The following is a 7,292-nucleotide window of genomic DNA, read 5'->3' as shown; positions in this document are numbered from 1 at the left end:
CTAGCTCTGCAGGTTTTAATGTTCTCATCTACGGAATTGGAGCTAGATTCTGCTCTGTGGCACATGTGTGAGGGTGATCTGCTTTCAGAATTCTGTCTCTGTTGGCCAGGATTGATGCAACTGAGCTGGCTGGCTGGGCAGGTGGCCCCTTCCTTCCTCACCTGAAGCTTTGTACCTAGTCAAAGGAAGCAGGGAGTGAAGGACCACCTGCCCGAGTTGGGTGTGTGGGAAAGTGTGCTTTTCTACGAGTCCTTCCAAACGATCCCTCAAGGTCCAAGGGGAAGCTCGGGGGTGTTGGTGAGGGTTCAATGACATCATGGATATAAAACACTTTGTAAACTCTAACGGTCTCTTCCATTTGGTTGTTATTATCCTGGGCATGCATTCTGTTCTATTCAGTCATAAAACTCATCTGGAGAGAATGCCCTCGTAGTTTTTCCTTTCTCTAAAATGAGGTCTGATCCCTTTGCCTTATACTGGTGCCCACAGTCGTGGCCGTGGCGGTTTGCTGGCTGCCTGATGCTGGTGGGTTACACCGACTCCTGCCACCTGACGCCGTGTCAGATGAAGGGAGCACCGGGGCTGCTAGGGGTGCTGAGGATCGGGACCTTCTATGCCTCCCTCCCCATCTGGGACCACAGAGGTCCTGTGTTAGTTTACCTTTTTTTCTTTTTTCTTTCTTTCTTTGAGACAGAGTCTCGCTTTGTTGCCCAGGCTAGAGTGAGTGCCGTGGCGTCAGCCTAGCTCACAGCAACCTCAAACTCCTGGGCTCAAGCGATCCTCCTGCCTCAGCCTCCTGAGTAGCTGGGACTACAGGCATGTGCCACCATGCCTGGCTAATTTATATATATATATATATAATATATATATATATTATATATATATATCAGTTGGCCAATTAATTTCTTTCTATTTATAGTAGAGACGGGGTCTTGCTCTTGCTCAGGCTGGTTTTGAACTCCTGACCTCGAGCAATCCGCCCGCCTCGGCCTCCCAGAGAGCTAGGAGTACAGGTGTGAGCCACCGCGCCCGGCCTCTTTCTTTTTTTTTTGAGTCAGAGTCTCACTCTGTTGCTCGGACTAGAGTGCCGTGGCGTTAATCTAACTTACAGCAACATCAAACGCCTGGGCTCAGGCGATCCTCGCAGCTGGGACTACAGGCATGCGCCACCAAACGCCTGGGCTCAGGCGATCCTCGTAGCTGGGACTACAGGCATGCGCCACCAAGCCCGGCTAATTTTTTGTACATGTATCTTTAGTTGGTCAATTAATTTCTTGCAATTTTTAGCAGAGACGGGGTCTCGCTCTTGCTCAGAGCTGGCTTCGAACTCCTGACCTTGAGCCTCCCAGAATGGCCTCCCAGAATGCTAGGATTGTAGGTGTGAGCCACCGAGAGACAACAAACATTGACAATCTTACAGTGTCCGTAAGGCGTGGCTTAGCTGCATGCCTCAGGACCTCCGCCTTGAGGGCTTTCACAAGGTTGCCCTGAAGGTGTCTCCTCCACACTCTGAGGGAGCATCACCCTCAAGCTCCCTGAAGGCCCTGACCTTGGGCTCTGTCCTTGGTCCGCTTAGTCCAGTTTTAGGAAGAATCCTGCAGAGTTGGTTTAGCCAGAATCCCCCCATCCTCATGTTTCCTCTTAGAAATTTTCTCCCGGCTGACCCCACCCTGCTCCTTGGCCATAAATCCCCACTTGTCCTGGTTGTTCTCAGAATGGACTTCCGGTCTGCCCTGGGCTCTCTCTTCCCCGGTTGAAATGGTTCCTGAATAAAATTTGCCTTCTCCGCTTTACATTCTGTTTGGCTCTGGTTTTCCTTTGACAGTAACCTCATCTGGGAACTAGCGTCTCATCACTTTTGCCATTTTCTATTGGCCAGAGCAAGTCCCTGGGTCCAGTCCACACACTCACAGGGAGGGGACTGCACAGGGGTGTGATAGCAGGAGGCAGGGAGCTTTCGGGGCTGTCTGAGAGGCTGAGTACCACAGGTCCCATAAATAGCGGTCACAAGTCCCCTTCTCAGTGGCCATCTCAGTCTCCAAGCCATTTTGGACCTCTGGTGGTCCCTTTACCAACCCAACCCAAGTTGGGTAGATGGTCCAGGCTTTGATTTCAGTGATCTTCCCACAAGTTTTCCAGGACCCAGAGCCTGAGGCCTTGTGGTGTCCACCATCCAATCACACTTGGCCCTGGGCTCCTGCCACGTGACTCTCCTCTGTGGACCAGAGTTCCTGGCTTCTGCTTGTCTGGGAGAGACATTTGGGTTTCCTGAGCTTAGGTGACTGTTGGTTCACAATCTATCAAGACTTTCTTGATAACAAAGGACCCTTTGCCCCCAAACAGAAATAAATAACAGCTTGTGGCAGATGATCTCTCTCCCTGCCCGATGGTTCCATCATCCCAAATTCGTATCCACCATCTCCTAGGAGAGCTTGCAGGCTGAACCATACAGAGGCTTATGATCTCCTTGGTAAAACTCCTAAATAAATCTTTAATGCCTCAAGAACCTGAGGTGACCCGTTGTTTCCACAACATATAAGCAATCCTCTCTAACAAAGTTGAACATATCCCTTTTGGGCTTGCTAAATTGTGGAAACTAAATATGAAAGAGCTTTTAAGATGCCTCCTAATCCCAGGGTGTGCACAATTGCCCTTTTGTTTACAGTAATGTAATAGGATCATTATCTAGGTGCCCCATTTGGAGGAAGCCTTGAACACATATTAACCAGTTGACTTTGTTAATAGTAATTTAGGAAAACCTTTCGGGCTCCAAACCCAGCTCTTTAAAGCCAAGTGTAAAGTGGTCTCTCCTTGTTTTCTATCTGGACTTTCATTACAGATTTGCGTAAACATAGCTGAATGGTGACTATGTTGCTTTTTGGTGCCAGCCAATTATGGAAATTGGTGTTTGTTAGCAGAGGGTGTTTTTGATCCGCAGAGCCTGTGAAAGGTGGTGTCTTTGGGTGTTGGTTGACCTTAACTTGCAAAAGGGGAGGGCTTCCCTCTCTCTCTCATGGTCCCATAACAGAGGCTACAGTGCTACCGGAAATAGGGGAAGTGCTTACAGGGGTCCTCAAACTTTTTAAACAGGGGGCCAGTTCACTGTCCCTCAGACCATTGGAGGGCCGTGGGAGAGTGTGGTGCACATCTCTCACTCACATGCGCACTGTGGCCCCGGGAAGAGTTGGCTGCTAAGCAGGACAGGCAGCGGCGGCAAAAACACCCGGAGGGCCAGATAAATGTCCTTAGTGGGCCACATGTGCCCCGCCCCCTATCAGGCCGTAGTTTGAGGACCCTTGGTTAGAATAATGAGTTGGTCTCCACCCCAGCTGTGACGGTCTCACTCCCCAGACCTCCCACAACTGCCCAATCTGAGGTTTTCCGACTCTCTTCTCGCTGCCCCACTGCCCGCCTGCATCTGCCCAGTGAGAGCAGCGGAGGCCATGACCCGCCCACCGCCCTCCTGGTTTCACTCAGCCAACCCACCCTCTTCGCTTTTGGGAGGCATGATGGATGGGCTTGAAACAAAACCGTCTAGTTCCCAAACTGAAAGGTTCCTTTTTACATTTGGGAACAACTCGAAACCACTGGAGAAAATCATGTGCCAATTATGTATAAACTCCTTTACCACAAGGTATAAAGGAAGCCATAATTCGCGGGGCTTATGTTTGATTGAATTCATCTGTTTCCATTTTGTAAATAGAGAGGAGGGAGAATCCGTAGTGGTGGACAGTTGATATAAGGCAGCTTCTATTCTCCGGGCAAAGCAAGGGGTGGCCCTGTCGCTTCACTCCCTGGGAACAGGCTTCTGAGGCGCAAAGAGTCTCGAGGAACTCCTATGCTGGAAGGGAGGTCTGCCTTGTACACGGCAGGGCCAGACTCCTCCGGAGCCTTAGGAAGAGAAGCGACCGTATTTTGTCACTTCTCTTCCAGCCAAGAACAACAACCTTCGACTGGGGAAATACCCCTGCCCCCCTCCCCAGCCTAGGATGAGATTTACACTGATGGGTCTGTGTTTGCCAGCAGCTGACAAGTCAGACTTTACCCTTAACATCGGCTAAGTGTGTTGGTACTAATTAGGTGAAAAATGAGATGCATTGTTAAAACTGGCTTTCCTTTCCTGCCTGGCAGCTTGACATTAAGGGATATTGAAACCTCAAATTGCCTTGCAGAAACGTGCCCGAGGGCCGCTGTCTATTATGGGGGCAGGGAGGACCCGGTAAGGGAAAGAATAAGGTCCCTTCACCGTCATTCCCATCTGTCACTGATGAAAGCTTGGCTCGTTAATGGGCATAGGGGATTAGCTGATATCCCTCTCCAAGAGTGTGACCAGTGATGCTCCGATGCTTTGGTTGGAAGCGAGACAAACATGGGGTTATAATCTCAGCTTTTCCAATTAACTGATGACTTTTGGCCCCTTCTGGAGGCTCAGCCTCCTCAGCTGTGAAATGGGGATGGCTGCTACATTGGGCTGTCGTGGGATGAACAGTGCTTGAGAATCACGTAGCACTGTGACATAATAAAAGTGAGTCACTGGCCCTTTCCTTTCTATTCTGGGCCTCTTGTTTCCTGGGAAGGCCTCCACGTTTCCTGCATCCTCAATTTCAAACTCAAGATGATGGACTAAGAGGATTCCTTGCCATATAGCAGGGAATGGTCACACTCAGAGACTGCAAATAAGGCTTTTTTATGATCAGATCTTTCTACGTTCTCTGAGGCTATTTTGGGCCACTTGCCTCTATTTCAGCAACTGTTGTAACTGGCCTCTTTTTATTTTTATTTTTTTTATTTTAGTGTATTATGGGGGTACAATTGTTAAGGTTACTTACTTGTTAAGGTTACTTATATTGCCCATGCTCCCCCTCCCCCCTCAAGTCAGATCCTCAAGCGTGACCATCCCCCAAACGTTGCACATCTCACTCATTGTGTTTGTATATACCCATCCCCTCCTCCCCCTCCCACCCTCCCCACACCTGATAAATGTTGTTCCTATATGTCCACTGAGGTGTTGAGCCCTTAATACCAATTTGCTGGTGAGTACATGTGGTGCTTGTTTTTCCATTCTTGAGATACTTTCCCCTCTATCCAGGAAAATACAAGGGGTGCTATATCACCATTGTTTCTTAAAGCTGAATAGTACTCCATGGTGTAACCGGCCTCTTGATCACTGCCTTTTCATTCATCTTAAACCATTTTCTCTTGTCAATTTTTTAAATACAAAAACAGTTTTCCCCAGGTGAAAATGCATTGCCATGGGATAGTGGCTATTGTTTTTATGTCAATTCTTGTATGTCCAGGGACTAGGGACTAAGGCTTCTGTTTTATGCATGATACAGACCCTTGTTTCTTCCTTGCCTGCTCCTCATTTCTAGTTCATTCTGAATTCAATTCTGGGATATTGAACGATAGCTAAGTTGTTTACGTGGTTGATCTAATTTAATTTTCTCACCTACTTTATTATTATTCTTGTTTTGCTGAGAAGGAGAGAGGGCACAGAATTATTAAGCAATTTTTTTTCTGAGATTATGCAGCTAATAAATGGTGCAGGTGGGATTCGAACTCAAGCAGTCTGACCCAGAGCATTAAGACCTGTGCCTCCACCTACCAGGTGTTCCTTCACCCCATGAGGAGAGATTGCACAAACGAGGGCCGAATCGTGAAGCGGGAATCAGATCCGATGACTTACTTGTGAATGGTGACAGCAGAACAGGAAATGGAACGTACAGTTCAGACACAACTGGGGGACTGGCCGCAGGGTTAAATCCACACTCATTCTCACTTCCTTCTCGTGGTCAGTGAGTGCAGCACTCTATTCTCGGGAGGAATCAACTCCCAATTTCTCCAATATAAATTTTACTTTATTTTAAATGAAAAGAACAAACTGAAACCCACCATAGCTTCCCAGGGCCAGTCACTCCTGACGTCCTAAAATAAACATGGTTACAAACTGCCTGCCTCTCCATGGTGAAAATTGTATTCAGTAGTTATCAAGGTTTGTACTCAAGCGATCTCTCCTCTTGCTCCTCTGGAGTCTTATAATTGTGTTTTTGTTCCTGATTTATGCCATGACCACACATCTGACATATTTTTCCTGTTATTTGTGTTGGGCACCAGAATCTCTCAGGCTTTCCCTGGGCTTGAGACAGAATGGCTCTGTTTTGCTTTTAGGATTTTTCCCCTCTTGGGGCAGTCAGACCTTCCTGGGTTTTCTTGGTGATTTCAATGCAATTTTTCTCCCAAGGCAACCCCTTGGATTTTCCTTCCTTGCAGCCCTGAGCCTCCGCCCAAGTTGTGAACAGTAGTCCTTACTCGGTGGGGCAGACCCGGGCTTTTTGGAGGCTCAATCCTATCAGCGTTTCCAGGGCAATTTGTCTCTGTGGGGTGGTTAATGAAGGGGTCTTGGAGACTGAACAGCACAGTAATTTGGTCTTTTCCAGACAAGGATGATCTTATCAGGGGTTGACTATCCATGCTTCGGAGACCGAGACGGGGGCTCTCACAATATTTGCTTTTGAAAGGCTGGAAGTCAGCAAGCCCCAGCCCTCCGGTTCCCTTCTCTGCCACTGACCTAATCTTACCCTGATGCAAGCAATTTTAATTCATCGAGATTCTGCCTAATGATGCTGGCGATTTACATCGTTGTCATTCCTGAGCGTTATTATGCTTTCAAAGAAAGGGATCAGGCCTGTGGAGACATTTTCCTCTAAATGCTTCCTTTGAAGGACCTCATAAGGGAGAGAAATGAAACAAAAGAGGGTCTTCTGTAAGATGGCAGGGTCTCTCCTAAGAACTCCGGGAAGAATGGTGTCTATTGTACTTGTGTGGCGTTTGGGTATCTTTCTACATCTCTTGTACCCAACCCTCAGAGCAATGATGGAGTCTTTGGGAGTTTTTAGGGTACCCTCTCGATCAGGGTTGGCACGGTCTGGTACTGTTCTCCAAAGCAGGGACCCCCTGACCCCACAGAAGGGGGTTCCTATTACCCAGAGTTGGAGCAGGCACTCGGCAAAGCAATTCCATCCAGAGAGGTTACTGTGAAGGGAAATTCGACAACCATTGTGGTTATTTGAAGACTTAGAGGAAAATGAGAGCAAGAATGGGGAGACGTAGATTCTGACCTTGCTTGAGAGCAGTCCCTAAAACGCTGACAGCTGCTGAAGGAGGGAGAAGGTTTGGTGTGGCCAGGTGGTTAAGAAACGTCACAAGTGGATGGTTATAATCCAACCCTGATTGTGCATCTACTATACACCAGGCCCTGCCGGGGGCTGGAGTCCACAAGCAATAGTCAGAAT

Source organism: Microcebus murinus, chromosome 9 (assembly GCF_040939455.1).
Source record: "Microcebus murinus isolate Inina chromosome 9, M.murinus_Inina_mat1.0, whole genome shotgun sequence".
In the NCBI taxonomy this organism is placed as follows: Eukaryota; Metazoa; Chordata; class Mammalia; order Primates; family Cheirogaleidae; genus Microcebus; species Microcebus murinus.
Note: the sequence above shows the minus strand (reverse complement) of the source record.